Here is a 14,005-nt window from a genome sequence, read left to right on the forward strand (position 1 = left end):
CGATGCGGCTACGGAAGCGTGGCTTGCTGCACAGGAGGCGGTTACCCGGATCACAGGGGAGGCAGCTGACAGGAAAAGATTCTTCAACAGGCAGGCCTTTTATGAGGAGGGAGAGCAAACGGCCTGCCTTTTGGCCAAAATAGTTAAGGTCTCCCAAACGTCTCCGTCTATTGGAGCGTTACGCACTGAGGGGGGGAGGCTAGTAAACACTCAAACTCATGTTATGTTATGGCGGAATTGGTGAGGTTTTACTCTGACTGAATTGAGCTGCCTGAACTGTCTGATTCTCACCGAGCCCTCCTGGACTCCCCAATTAGTGAATGAATGAATGAATGAAAAACTTGTATAGCGCACAAGAGGAAGGTCTTGAGTTTTTTCCTAAAAGCCAGGTGATTTTCTTCCAGGCGGATGTTGATTGGTAGAGCCAGTCTGGAGGAATTGTTCAGACAGACTGTTTAGGATGGGGGTGAGACAGGACTCCGGTTGTCCCAAGTGTGTGAAAGATCATGGGGACTTAATCCATCTGTTATGGAGGTACCCTAAACTGCACTTATTTTGGACAGGGGTACTGGCCACCAGTAACAGAGTGTATCAGACTACCATTCCCACAGACCCAAAACCATGCCTACTCGGGATTCTAGAAACACATTCCCATGGGGGACAATATTAGACAGGCCGTGGCCAGGGCCCTGTTCCAAGCATGTAAGCTGATTCTTCGGCATTGGAAGGCGACTGAGCCTCCGGCGCTGGGGGAGTGGATTGCCCAAATGGGGGACCGGAAAAGTTTGACAAACTATGGGCACCCTGGTTGGATACCCCCGGCCTCTCTCCGGTTGATCTGGTCATGGACAGAATGCTGAGATAAAAGAAGGGGAAGGGAGGTTTGAACTGGGGGAGGGGCACTAAATGTAAGACACCTACCGTACGTAATTCTGAATGGGTGAACTAAAGCACAGCCAGTATATACAGTGTCAACATCTACTGTGGTTGGGACGATTTGGTATGGGGAGATGTTAAACAATGCTTGAATATTCCTCTTGCAGGGTTGAATAAGCTTCTATGTTGTGACCAGAATCTATGCTTGGGATGTAAGCTGTAAATTATACTTGTATGTTTTGTTATTTAATAAACTCTCTCTGATTTAAAAAATAAAATGAAATATTGTGGAGGGTGTATGGTGGAGATAACTTTTACCTGATTACCTGGGAAAGACCCTCATTTCTTTCTTGTACTTTTTTTGCTTGTACGTATTTATTCAAGATTATATTATCCGTACTGCTGTTTTAATTTACATGCGTACTATGCTGTAATTTTTTCAATAAACATTCCTTCTGTAAAATGAAAAAAAAAAAAGAACTGTAGTGCGTTTCTGTGCTTTAGCACAAAAAAATACACATAGATGTGAACCTAGCCTTAATCAGAATACCAATCTGCATATTCGTGCATGGCCAGTGGCTTATAGCAATACTGACATAAATATGTAGGCACCCATAGCTGACCTTGTTATAAAAATGCCTTTAGTCAGCTGTCATACTTATCTATTGAATTCAGTGCTATTTGTATCACTTAGCCGGGGCAACCATGCAAGTAAAAGCAGTCCTCCTAAATTGAATACCTGTTCTGGGTCAGCATGACAGCCAGAGAAGAGGTCAGCAATAGCAGCCTACATATTTCTCTTTTCACAGTTTTCCTTTTAAGCCTTTGTTACATTTTGTGAATGTGTGAATGTGATATAAGCTATCACTTATCCTTTTACAGTCTGTTGAAAGATATATAAAGAGCTGGTTTTGTTTAAGATGTTAGGTCAATGGTCCTCACTTTAGGATGCTGGTACTTTTTGTATCACTCTTCAGGTCTAGTCGTTCATCTTAGCTGTTAAGGACCATCACAGTAGCTCCTACTTTATTAGTCATTTTAGGTTTCTTTCAGCAATGTCCAAAGATCTTTGGTAGAACAAAGATTCAGTAGGAACTGACCCTCAATGAAATTTGTCTGCAGGTATTTATTGCTACTTCATGATATTTCTATATATTAGAGTAGGCTGGAAAACTCACAGTTTGATGTCCCACAATCTCGGTAAGATATAAAATCATTTAGAAAAAAAATAGACCTTAGACTACACTAAAGCCCCATATACACTATCAGATTTTCTGCAGATTTTTTCATTCAGATTTACCAAAACCATATAATATGAGGTCAAACCTTAGGAGTTTCAATTTGTATGCAATCAGGCAGGCCCTTCTACTACATGGTTTTGGTAAATCTGAAGACAAAAATTAGCAGAAAAAATGATAGTGTGTATGGGGCTTTAGGGTTCTACGTATGATTGTTTTCACACAAGATTCACTCATTTTGCTAATTAAGTAATGTTTAAAAAATTGACAAATTTTGTCTCAAAGTTGCGTGATTCTTGGGTAAAAAAATTATAATAATGTGACCTCTTAACACTGACCAAAGAAGATAGTAGTTAATTTTTTTTGCATATGTCTGTGATAGTTTTCACTTATCCAGGTCATGTTAGAGCTGGTAGTAGTTGGTCATATTCCACTTAAATTATTCTGTAGTGTTCAACTTAAAAACTGTAGTAAAGTCTTTGTTACAATATAAAATATTGGGCCCCCACTGCAGGTTTAAGTCATAATGTACTAGTGAGCACTGCATACTAGTACATCTTGACAGACTTACCTGTAAACAGAGCCCTCCAGAGCAGCGCTGATGCGGCTTCCCCACCACTTCCATCTCCACCCATTCTTCCTTCTGGGTTTTCGTATCTTCGGCTGCTTGAGTGGGTGGGCTGGGGTAATGTCACTCCAGCGTGTGCGCGTGCGAGTCGCATTGCCACGACGCAGAGCGGACCATAAATGTGGTCTTAGCTGCGCATGTGTGGCTCAGAACACATTGCCTGCTGACAGGAAGGGGGGACATTTATGTCAAAAGAGTCCTCTAGGATTCCTCTTCTGTTATAAAAACCCTGCCTGTCAGCATTTTTAGGAGTTCTTCAATTGACTACCACTTTAAGTAGAACTAAAGGCAATTTTTTTCTTTTTTTCATTTTGGATAGTGCAAGAGGGGGTAATAACACCTGTCAGATTGTTTTTTGCCATCTGTGTCCCATTACATAGCCAACCAGGAAGTGAGAGGAAATCCCTGCAAATGAAAAAATTACCTGGGGACCCCCAGGTCACCAGAACTGAAAGATTACTTGGGGATCCCCAGATCCCCAGAACTAGAGTCCCCGATGGAAGATGGAGTTGCATTTAGTAAATAACCCCCATTGTGATGCTGGTGGTAAGTTATGCAGATCACCACTCCAGAAGATTGAGCCTGTAGTAGTAACAGAACATTTACTTTGACTTGCTACAGCTGTACTGATAGGAAGGCTATATAAAATATGCAATGATGTTTTTAACATCTACAGAGTACTGAACCTAAACATACCCAGTCAGGTATAGGTGTCAGGGATATAGCAAGATGTGAACCCACATCTACAGGCCATATTCCTGCCCATTAGTGATGGACAAACTTCCGACGGGACGTTTCGTGAACTCGAATGCGGCCAAAAGTTCACGAACCGCAAAGTTCACTGTGGACCCCATTGACTGTAATGGCAGGCGAACCTTAAAAATGTTCAGGTCATATTTTCAGCCACAAAATACTTACTAGCTGTGCACACATAGTCCCACAACATGGACACTAACATAGCAAAAGTATTAAGTGATTCTGGGATCGAACAACGACAAGCATTCTTTTTTTTTATCCGTGAAATTTTGACAATTCAGGACTCAGGAGCGCATGAAGGCCATGGAGGGGAGGCAAGGTCAGGGCAGGCTATGAAGGGGGTGCAGGAGATGATCAGTGCCACAGTCAGGGCAGCGCAGTCCTGTGCCAGTGTCCCAGTGTGCCAACCTGTGCTTGAGCCCCTCCCTCTGCCCGGCTCTTACCCCCACCTATGCGGGGCTCCACTGCGGTGGTCCAGAGGTGCCAGTCCTGTGCTGATCCTCAGCCATGGTGCTGGCACTGCCTACTGATTGGCTTCTCCGCTGCTATCTCCCTCACTGACACCAGCACTGAGATAGAATACTGACACCAGCACCGTGATAGAGACTGAGCACTGACACCAGCACCGAGATAGAGAGCACTAACACCAGCACCGAGATAGAGAGCACTGACACCAGCACCGTGATAGAGACTGAGCACTAGCACCAGCACCGAGATAGAGAGCACTGACACCAGCACCGTGATAGAGAGCACTGACACCAGCACCGAGATAGAGAGCACTGACACCAGCACCGAGATAGAGAGCACTGACACCAGCACCGTGATAGAGACTGAGCACTAGCACCAGCACCGAGATAGAGAGCACTGACACCAGCACCGAGATAGAGAGCACTGACACCAGCACCGAGATAGAGAGCACTGACACCAGCACCGAGATAGAGAGCACTGACACCACACCAGCACCGAGATAGAGAGCACTGAGATCAGCACCGTGACAGAGCACTGACACAGCACCGAGATAGAGAGCACTGACACCACACCAGCACCGTGATAGAGAGCACTGACACCAGCACCGTGATAGAGAGCACTGACACCAGCACCGAGATAGAGAGCACTGACACCACACCAGCACCATGATAGAGAGCACTGATACCAGCACCGTGATAGAGAGCACTGACACCAGCACAGTGATATATAATATGCCTTCTATATTTGAAAGAAAGTATATTATACATGTACAACCCTATATACTGTACACCTATAAAAGAACTTTTGTGGGCCTAGTAGCTAGTGATTTGCAGAATGTCCCTGCTCCAAACACCAAACTGTCCCTCAGTCCCTACACTGATAAAAGACAGCAGCAGAATCGGGCAGCAATCAGCTCAGCAGTCAAGTATAATATGCTTTCTATATTTGTAAGAAAGTATATTATACATGTACAACCCTATATACTGTACACCTATACCAGTCCTTAAAAGGACCTTTGTGGACTTAGTAGCTAGTGATTTGCAAACTGTCCCTGTTCCAAACACCAAACTGTCCCTCAGTCCCTACACTGATAAAAGACAGCTGCAGAATCGGTCAGCACTCAGCTCAGCAGCACAGCAGTCAAGTATAATATGCTTTCTATATTTGAAAGAAAGTATATTATACGTGTACAACCCTATATACTGTACACCTGTATACCAGTCCTTAAAAGGACCTTTGTGGACCTAGTAGCTAGTGATTTGCAGACTGTCCCTGCTCCAAACTGTCCCTCCCTACACTGATAAAAGACAGCTGCAGAATCGGTCAGCAAGCACTCAGCAGCACAGCAGTCAGCAGTGCACCATAATATACTTGAAAGAAAGTATATTCTAAGTGTATTACAACCCTATATACTGTACACCTATACCAGTCCTTAAAAGGACTTTTGTGGACCTAATAGTAATAGCTAGTGATTAAACTGACTGTCCCTGCTCCACACAGCATCCTTTCCCTACACTGACAAAAGACAGAATGTAAAATGGCCGCCAGATCAGGTCTATTTAAAAGGTAGGGGGTATGTCCAATTGTCCATATGCTGAAATGTCTCAATTGGCTGTCCTGTACCCCATCATGGGTCAAAGTTCTTCACAATGTAAACGCATACCTCCGCCGCGCGAACAGCGGCAGAAGTCCGCTGGTTTGGCAAATCGCGAACGAGCAAAATTTGCCGCGAACCGACCGCCGGGCGAACTGCAAGACCATCTCTACTGCCCATTACTGCTGCAAGGAACGCATCACAAGAAGGATCTGTCTGCATCTGCAGCAAAATGTCTGTTTAAACCACCAGTCATACATGTTTTATACTGCTGTATGAAGCCAAAACCCTAGGAAAGATTAGTGACCACACAACCCCAATTAAGGGGCTCAGTGATGCAATCAATAGAACTTTACATATTCAAATACGATGTGAAAGTGAATGTAAATCTGATTCGTGAAATTCGAGCTGGGCATGTATATCTGCAGTGTTTTATCATCTCTCTTCAAAGCACTAAGTCCCGTAGCAGTCTCCTGCTCCATTCTTCTGTTATCATCCTGATAGATAGATAGAGTTTCTGACAAGTTCTTTGTCAACTGAGATAAAAGCAGCTGGAGTTTTGTGTTTGGAGAGGATGCTATGAATTGAGTAGCAGAGGGCTGAACTATTCAAGAACAGCTCTGAAATTCTCTACCTATGGAGAAGATGGGGTGTATGCCTTTCCTCCTGTCTTGGCTGTATGTCCAGACTACACTTCCAGTGCTGAACGGGAAGGCCCCTTTCACACTGGGGAGTGAGCAGCGTCGGCGGTAAAACAGTGCTATTTTTAGCGCAGCTTTACCGTCATTTTAGCAGCGGTATTCGGCTAGTGGCAGAGAAAGGGTTTAAACCTTTGCCGGCGGTATAGCCGCGTTGCCCCATTGATTTCATTTATACTCTGCTCCTTCACCACTCCAAAGATGCCGCTAGCAGGACTTTTTTTACCGTCCTGCTAGCGCACCACTCCAGTGTACTGGAGACACAGCAGCGGCTGTTTCAGGTCAGTTTGCAGGCACTATTTTTAGCGCAATAGTACCTGCAAAATGACCCAGTGTGAAAGGGGTCAAAGAGAAAATCTTTCTAAAGAATATATAAAGCTGAAGACAGCAGATATGCAAGTAAAGCCCATGCAGGGAGATCTGCCCCATCCCCGTGCACCATACAAGGCTGTTCACTCCACTGGGCACATGCCCACATCCACTCCAAATCCTTCCTGGTGGAAGAACACCATAAATACAAGAATATAAGATGAGGGAACCTCCTAAGTTAGTTTTCAAATTATTGACTTGCAAAGTAGATTTTTCTACTTCTACTCTCTTTCCATTGGTAGATGGCTGGAACCATGTTCTCTAGTCCTACCAGATCCAGGCATGGAGGGAGCATACTGTACTGCATGCTGAACGTAAGGGATTTGATCCACTGCTGAATGAAGGATCAGCAAAAAAAAATAAAAAATCATGAGCCTTCGCTGCACATATGCAAAAAAACAACATACATTGGTAAGGTCTCAGCGACCATAGATTTTCTCTCTAAGCCATTTACACACCTGTCTATGAACATGAATGTGCACTGACAAAAATGTTGTTTGTTTTCGTTTCATTTGTTTTTTTGCTTTTTAGGGGGCAGTAAAACCGTGGTTTAACCAGTGTTTAATCATGGGTTAAACACTTCCATGCCCTGCCTATTGAGGTATGGCACCTCCTTACCAAACCAATTTCATACATTCCTTAAATAATGCAAGCCTGGATCATCACTACTTATCTAACGCATGCATTCATTTATTTACTTTAGTGAACTGACTTTAAAACTGTTTCATGCGGTATTTACAGAGCGTTTTTGCTATTTGAGGTAAATACCGCAAAAAGGGATAGTGAACTGACATTTTCAATATCGCATGTGATATTTGCGAAAAATGTGTCACGTGACCCAAATATCACATGCAATTTTGTTTAGTGAATTGAGCCCAATATGAGAATATTAGCCAATCTTCTGCCTATTGTATCTTTTTGGTAACTGGGGCCGTGGCATGGGTGTGCCTAATAGGGATGAGCTCCAGCGCAGTTGGCGCAGCGCTGCGCTAATCACAGGCAGTGAGACATTTCCTGATCTCAGTAGCCACGCATCGGGGCAATGTCTCACTGCCTGTGATTAGCACTGCACCGACTTCCTGGCGGGCTCTGCACGTGGAGTGTGCGAACACGCCTGAGCTCATCCTTAGTGCCTAAATATTGTTTGCTAAAAAGTAGGGGTGTACCTACAGTGGTCGCAGGAATCGCAATTGCGACCCGGCCCCATGTTCCACCTAACCCCCTGTACACCTGGATTGGAGGAGCGGTGGGGGGCAAATGAAGAGACTGGTTCCTCTATATGCAGCTGCCCCCACCACTCCCCATATTTAGCTTGTTTCTGCTGCCCCCTGTGCTCTCTCCGTGCCCCTCTTGTCCCTCCGCAGCTCTGCCGGGTTTCCCCCTCCCCTCTCCCGCCAGCTGCTGTGGGGATGTGTCAGGATAGAGAGCAGGAAAGAGGCCAGTAAATGTGTAATTTATCGCCCCTTCTTTCTGAATGAATAGTCAGTGATCCATACCAATCACTGACTCTGTCCATTCATAACTGAAGCATAGTAAACTGTGTTTACTATGTTGCAGTTTGTTAATGAACGTGAAGCTCTGTACAGAGCTATTCCTGTCCATTCATTCTGGGAGATGAAGATTGGGGGGCTGTGTCCTCAATCTCCTTTCTCCGTCTCAAAGATGGAACATCAGAGTTCTGTTTAGACCCCTGGTATCTCACCAAAGCCCCCCCCAACGGGGTTCCTAAAACATATTTTGTAAATAAAACCCAAATTTTGTAAATAATAAATAAAAAATAAAATAGCAAAAATATAAAACTACTGACACCAGTGGTGGAACTACCAGGATCACAAAGGTCACAGTTGCAAATGGACCCTGGTGTTACGCCAATGGGCTCGGAAGGAAGGGCCCCAGCCCGGGGGGGACAGAGGGACTCCCAATTGTTTCTTTCACTGGGGCCCTGAAGGTTCTAGTTACGCCACTACATAGACCCCTTTCACACCGGGCTGGTTTTCAGGCGCTTTAGTGCTGGAAATATCCTCTGCTAAGCACCGGAAAACCGCCTCCCATTCATTCAAGGGTGACTTTTCACTCTGTGGCGGTGCACTTGCGGGACGTTCCGAAAAGTCCTGCAAGCAGCATCTTTGGAGACGGTTTGGTTTAGCACTCCCAAAATGGCCTGCCCATGGGAATGAATGGGCAGAGCTTCCCGAAGCTCAGAAAATCGCTTTGGAAGTGTCGCAACACCGGAGTTTTAAACTCTATCTTTGGGGTTAAGCTCCCCGCTTAAAGTGGAAGTAAACTCCCCTATCGTTTTCAGCCAAGGAAGCTGCCATCTTTGCCTCTGTTTAATCTTCAACTGCTATGGTGCTGCACATGTGATTCGTTATGACACCAGCCATTGGATGGTTTGATAGTTTGGCTGAGAGCACAACCAATGTACAGTTAGCATTCCCGGCATGCCTTTTTTTTTTAACTGTTTCAATCGATGGGTTTACTTCCACTTTAAGGTCGAAAATCACTGATTAAACAGCAATAAAACAAGCAGCGCTTTTAGCGCTAACGCGGCTGGGGCCCCAGTGTGGCCTAAAGGGGCCTAAAAGGTGTCCCTTTTTATCATTTCAGAATGTTGGGTGGTTATGTAAAACTTGACAGGGGTTCCCACCCTTCCCCAATCCAAACCCATATCCAAAAAAAAAGAAGGGGAATAAAAAGAAGTTTTGATTGAAAATACATTTTAAAAGTTCTTTTTGTAAATTAATAATACAAAAAAAAATGGTTACTAAGATAAGATAAGCAAGATAAAATGTGTTAAGCAATGCGCAGGGCTATTTTGTTGCTACCGATAATGTGTTATTACACAGCTTACCTTGATCTCTTTTGACACAGATGATGGTTGTCAATCTGGGAAGTTTTTGCACAGTGGAAATGAATAAACATTCTGTGCTTGTGTGCGGTCATATTTTCCATAATTGACGGGTCTGTTTTTTGTTTGAAAACATTGCAGAAATATTACATGTGCATACACACCAAATACACAAGATCCATAAGCAGTCTTGTCGCTCCTAAATAAACAGAACCTGAAAAATGCCCCTGTACCTTTAATTGAAAGAGATTCATGTGCAGGGAATTTGTTATTTAAATGACCTAAATTGATAAAGCAGGCAAAGGAAATTCTTGAGGCTGTGCTCTTTCAGGGAGCAGATGATTTATGGTTGGGAGGTGAAGGAATGGTAGGACAATTTTCATTTTTTTGTGTTTTTTAATAGTCTGCAGTAAATCTGTCTTCCTTTATAACTAATTTTGATGAAAACAACTTCAAAGATGAAAACAGGTGTCCATGGTTGTAAAGGTCTTGTGTTTGTGAAAGCAATGGAAGGAGCACGATGCTTGATAAATAGTACATTTTTTTTTTTTTTTCCTAATTAGCTACATTTTTAGGGGCCAGTCAGTTAGTAAGAGGTTATAAGTATGGCGTTTTATAGTCTGAAGCAACACACGTATGTGTGTATCTCCTTTTTGTATCTTTATAGATGATCTGTGTATTAAGCAACACGTTCTATATCACATGTTTATCACCCGGTGTATCCTGGCTGATCTATGTTTGATCCCATATGGCTTCTTGATCTGTAAGATGCAGTGCAGATTTAGCCTAAGACCCCATTCACACTGAGGAGCTTTGCAGGTGCTATAGCATTAAAAACAGCGCCTGCAAAGCGCCCTGAGGGCTTTCACACTGGAGCGATGCGCTGGTAGGGTGCCAGGAAAAGTCCTACCAGCAGCTTCTTTGGAGCAGTGAACTTACTGCTCCTAAAGTGCCCTGCCCATTGAAATCAATGGGCAGCGCTGCTGGACCGCCGGCAAAGCGCCGCTGCAGCAGCGATTTGTGGGTGGTTTTAACCCTTTTGGCTAAAAGCGCCCCACTAGCAGCCGAATAGCGCTGCAAAAAAACGGCGGTAAAGCACCGCTAAAAAAAGCGGCGTTTTGTTCCGCCGACGTCCGGGATGGTGCAGTGTAAAAGGGCTCTTAATATAAGGTTGCAATAACTTTGACCTGAGCAACGCTTTGTCTCCTCCATCCTGTGCTGCATGGGCGCAACACAGAAATGAGGTGGGGTTTGTTCTGCCCCTGTCCAACAGGCATATAAGGGGGAAGCTACCTCCTCCTAAAGCAGTATTCATAACTCCCAACTGTCCCTGATTTTGAGGGAATGTCCCTCATTCCTCATTTGTCCCTGATTTTGGTCTGATCTATATAGCTGCATATAAAATGCACTTTTTATCAAGTATTTTCCAGCGTTAAACCTTTCGTCTGACTTGAAATTCCAAAAGCCAATATAAAGGAATTTACCCAACCCCCGATGGATAGATATTTTAGTGTGTGTACAATTCTTCCCTAAGGGGTGTGTCCTATGCCTGCATACTTTTGCTGATATTACAAAAATGTAATATATTGTAATGAATAAATCCTGAGATGCAGTGGCTGCATTCCTTACTATACTTAGCCTTCTTATTTAGGGCTGGGACAAGGGGTGGGCAGGATGCCCTGGGTGCTTGGTATCGTGTGAGTGGAGGGGCACAACGAGGTGGGGGGAGGAGATTTGTGTTGGAAGGAGGAATTTAGGGTGGTCTAGTTACAGAAATGTGTATACATTTTGTGGGAGTGGTGTGGGTGGTTTGTGGGGTTTTTTTTTGGGGGGGAGGGGGGCGGCGCGACAAAGATTTGTGCTGGGGGGGGGGGGGGATTTTGGAAGGGGGGACAGACTTGCACTGGGAGGAAGGGAACTTTATGCTGGGGGGGGGGGATTTTGGAAGGGGGGACAGACTTGCACTGGGAGGAAGGGAACTTTATGCTGGGGGGGGGGATTTTGGAAGGGGGGACAGACTTGCACTGGGAGGAAGGGAACTTTATGCTTGAGGAGGGGGGTAAACTTGCATATTATTGCTTGGCCTGGGCTCTAGGTTAGGTTAACTCTTGTTTATATTTCTCCCTGTGTTAACTTTGTGATCTGGCCAGTAAGGCACCCTATTGTATTACGGTGCCTCTGTAGTGTCATATTTTGCTCCCCATCGCAGAATGCTCCGGAAGTGACGTTGCGGCCAGAAATTTAGCACTGCGCATGCGCGATGCGTTCCAAATACTTGCACCATGAGTTCCAGAGGGTTTCCGACAATGTAGTTCAGTGAAACCGTTAGATAATGTCACGGGAGTGAGGGGAGGTAATCGTGACATTAACTTTAGACAGAGCAGAAAGCGGCGGAGAGGGAGCAGGTAACTGTCTCTCAGAGAGGGGATTACCTCCCCTCACTTCTCTGACATTATCTGACTTTCACTGGTCTGCATTGTTGCAAATCATTTGGAACGCATGGCGCATGCGCAGTGCTAAATTTCTGGCTGCAACGTCACTTTCGGAGCATTCTGTGATGGGGAGCAAAATATGACACTACACCTATGCTCTGGATGAAGGAACAACAGACACTTTGGATAGCAGCATTGGTGAAACTGGGGGGTTGGTGGAATGTTAGGTGCACTAGCCAAATTTAGATACTCTAGCAAACTGAAGCCAAACTTTAGGTGTGTGTGTGTGTTTTCTCTTATGGGATTAAGGTTTTTATAGAAATAAAAGCTGATCATTGTAAGTGCCCCTGTCAGTGTTAAATGGTTTATCTCAACCCACTGCTAATATCTGCAGGACAGCTTGTTCTGTTGAAAAAAACGTAAAAGACTTGCTGGCTAAATCGCCAGATAAAAGAAAACAAATGCACCTGCCACATTAAGAACTGGTAAACCGCAATATGGTATGTTTATTGGGTTTAATACTGCTTCATAAAATCCTCTTCCTGAAATTTTACTAGAGGGTTCCCTTCGTGACAGGGTGACATTGATTCCAGTTCAATTTTGTGGTTTCTTTTTGCCAGCTTGGCATAGACTTTTAGACACTCCTGTAACAATATTTGCAGGAACCTGTTAGTGGGTTTTATCTTTTTAAGATATTCCCAGAAGCACCTGTGTCCATGTAATTGCAGTCAGCAGCACGAATGGTAATGTTTTCGGATGTTTCCCCTTGTATAGTGAGAGAGGATCTAGAATGCCTGGTGTGGTTTTAAGTGTTTGGTGCTTTGTTCAAGATGGATTTCTGTACCTATTTTTGTTTGGGTGACCGTAAGTGTGGGGAAATTTTCTCTAAGGGGGCTTCAGATAGCAGTAAAAAAAAAAATCAACTGGGAGAAGTCTTAATTCTTAACTCATTGTGCAAACCATATGACTGTCTTAAAACATACCTTTTATGGGTGATCTGCTTTTTGGTCCAGACCTTGAAACAGTCTTGGATAGGATGGCCGACAAGAAAAATGCTTTCCCTGCTAAGAAACAGCTGATAAAAAGAATTTCCGTGCTGTTCAACAGCCCCATAAAAGTAAAGAACAGGACAGTAAGAGCTATTGGGGCTCCCAAAGGGGTAAGGGAAGTGTATTTCTTTTCAGATCTCCCCAGACCAGTCCTCCAAAAGTGACACTCACCCCGGTAGGGGGCAGATTGTCAGCTTTTCACCTACAGTGGAACATGACCTCTCCAAGTCTTTGTGAAAAGCATAACTCGGGGATACAGGCTGGAATTTTCAGTGCCACCCCAGAGCAGATTTTGTGTTACAGCCCTACCAAGAGATCGGGAAAAAAGCTTCTGCAATGATGAGCCTAGTGTAGGATCTGATTCAACAAGAAGTGATCATCCAGGTCCCAAAAAGTCAGGAAGGCAGGGGCTTCTACTCTCTCATATATTCCTGGTAAAGAAGCTTCAGGGAAGTATTGATTTCTTCTGAACTTTAAGATCTTGAACGAATCAATTTGGTACAAGCATTTCAGGATGGATACAATCTTTTCTCTAGTCATCTGTCCAGGACAGCACTAGAGAGATAGGCTCCACCTCCAGAGGCAGGAAAACACAAACCATATCTTTAAAGGGCGGTCTCCGTCCTTCCCCTTCAGTCTTTGTGTTTCCTCCACCGGAGGAGGAGGCTGGATCAGGAGCTCTCCTTCCCCTGACGGTGGGATAGCCCATAAGAGACGGGGAAGGGAGTGCTGGGTACCTGTGTTGGTAACAGACATCTGAAGTCCTCCGGTCGGGTTGACAGCAGCTACGAACCGGCGTTCTCCTTCTGAAGCCCAGGGAGGGCTGTCGTTTCCCCGCCTGACAATGGGTTCAAAATTGGGCGCGAAGTCAGGTGGGGGGTGGGCACAGGCATCGAGTTCCGGCCTGTGGAACGCAAGAGGATAGAGGACTTCCGGCAATCCACTACCGGTTCTGGGTCGCGCGGCGAGCGTGGACGTTCGGGACCTTGGTGGCTATTTTAAAAAGCCCCGGCCACATAACGTTCGTGCTGCATCTCTTACGAAGGGAA

At 44.7% G+C, this 14,005-nt stretch overlaps 1 protein-coding gene across 1 annotated transcript in view; it reads left to right on the forward strand.

Annotated features, from left to right (window-relative positions):
- The first annotated feature begins 9,785 nt into the window (after positions 1 to 9,785).
- LOC143976079 (la-related protein 6-like) overlaps positions 9,786 to 14,005 on the forward strand; it is a 53,677-nt gene continuing 49,457 nt past the window's right edge. The window contains exon 1 of the mRNA XM_077478553.1: positions 9,786 to 9,842. The gene's annotated coding sequence lies outside the window, so the exon portion shown is untranslated. The remainder of the gene's footprint in view (positions 9,843 to 14,005) is intronic.

This window comes from Lithobates pipiens, unplaced genomic scaffold (assembly GCF_037356315.1).
Source record: "Lithobates pipiens isolate NorthernLeopardFrog02 unplaced genomic scaffold, aLitPip1_a1.2 Scaffold_13, whole genome shotgun sequence".
NCBI lineage: Eukaryota > Metazoa > Chordata > Amphibia > Anura > Ranidae > Lithobates > Lithobates pipiens.